Source organism: Petaurus breviceps, unplaced genomic scaffold (assembly GCF_028583685.1).
Source record: "Petaurus breviceps papuanus isolate PSGF00001 unplaced genomic scaffold, PetGlider_PUasm1.0 90537, whole genome shotgun sequence".
NCBI lineage: Eukaryota > Metazoa > Chordata > Mammalia > Diprotodontia > Petauridae > Petaurus > Petaurus breviceps.
The window spans coordinates 1,169,649-1,171,652 of record NW_027187271.1 but is presented as its reverse complement, the minus strand read 5'-3'; positions in this window follow the sequence as shown (position 1 = coordinate 1,171,652).

Below are 2,004 nucleotides of genomic sequence, written 5' to 3'. Positions count from 1 at the left end.
AGGACCTCCACCCTAGACTGCAATCCAGATCCAAGCAAGTTAAAGCAAGAGCGATTACCCCTCAAATTGGTCGCTTGGTCCCCCTACACTCTGCAGGCCAGGAGCTGAAGCTGCCATGTGGTGCTGGCTGGCTGTGCAGGGAGTCCTAGAGGCAAAAGCCGATGTACTCCCACTTACTAGGTTCCAGAGTCCAGATTGCACTGACCTCTCACTTTGTCCTTGGAATCTATGTGTTGATAAATCTGGAAAGGGCCACAGGTGCTGCTGATCTGGAGTCCCTCTGGCTGGCAGCTGGTCAGGCCCATCCTGGAGCTAAAGCCTTGGTGTGGGGCTGGGCTCCCCTCCCAGAGTACTGTGCTGGCCACTTGCTGCCGGCCTGCTGGCTGTCCTCAGCAGGAGGTTAGCTTCTCTGTGTCATTTTGTGGGTTCTGCAGCTCCAAAGTTTGTTGAGAGTCCCTTTTTACATTGATTGAGGAAGGTGGAAGTCAGAGCCGATCGGAGGTCGTGCTTCTACTCTGCCATCTTGACTCCACCTCTTGTAGACATTTCGAACTGAACATGACCAAAATTGGACTCATTATCTTTCTCTCCAACACCTTCTCCTCTATTCCTAAATTCCATCATCATTCCAGTCTCCCAGGCTCCCAATACAGGTGTCATCCTTGGCTCCTCTCTCTTTCTCACCCTCCATATGTAATCTGTTCCCAAGTTCTGCCAATTTAACTTTCAGAACATCTTTTGTATACAACCCCTTCTCTCCTCTGACGCTGTGTCCATTCTGACGTAGCCCTCACTACCTTACACCTGGTATGGTAAGAGCCATACCCTGCTGGTTGGTCTCTCAGCCTCAAGTCTGTCACCACTCCAAGCCACACTCCCCTCAATGGTCAAATTGATTTTCCTTAAGCACAGATCTGATCAGGTCCCCTCCCTCCCCCCATTCAAGTAAACTCAAGCAGCTCCCCATCACCTTTAGGATCAAATATAAATCCTTTGGCTTTTAAAGCTGGCTCCTTCCTACTTTTCCAGACTTCTTACGTCTTATTCTTTCCCATGTACTCTGTGATCCAGTGACATCGGCCTCCTTGCTGTTCCTCAAACAAGATACTCCATTCTGACTCTAGGCATTTTCACTGGCTATTTCCCACACCTAGAATTTTCTCCCTTTTCATCTCTTCCTGTGGGTTTCCCTAGCTTCTCCGTTAGGTCTCAGCTGGTCCCATCTTCTGAAATAATTCATTCTCAGTCCTCCTTTATAAAACATGGTTGTGTTCATGTTGTCTCCCCCATTAAATTGTGAGTTCCTTGAGAAGAGGGACTGTCTTTTGTCTTTCTTTGTATTCCCAGAGCTCATTACAGCATCTGTGCATAGTAGGCACTGGTTATTGATTGACTGACCTATGGAAGGATCTTGGATTATAGATTTAGAGGAATCTATTCCAACTTTACCATCTTACAAATGAGGAAACTGAGACCCAGAAAGTTCTTCTTCAAGGTCAAGGTAATAAATTGCATAGGTAGTAAGTGACTAATATGGAATTCAAACTCAGGTCCTCTGAATCCAAACCTGACACTCTTTCCATTGCACCCTATATGTCAATCCTTCATTTCATTCTATGCATTCCTCCTCTGACCTCATGGACCAAAGTTAGACTAAAAGCAGCTCTGTGTCTCCTTTTATCTTTGTGTGTCTCTCCCCAAGTTTCCTCTTGAATTTCCCTCCTTTAATGGGTAGAAGAGAAATGTAATTATCCCTCTGATACTCTGTGAAACTCATTCTACTCTGCCACTGATCATGGTCCAGCAGATGAAGGAGGGGCCTGAGAACCTGAGGAATAGAGAGAGGAGACTTGGGGAGCCCTAGGTGTTAGGCAGTTGGGACTCAGGGACGACTATCAGAGCTGATTAGGAGCAGAGGAAGGGAAAGGATAGAGCCTATGGTAGAGTGCCCAGATGTTTGTGTGCCTGAGAGGCAGAGCTATGGAGGAAGGGTTGAGTTGGGGG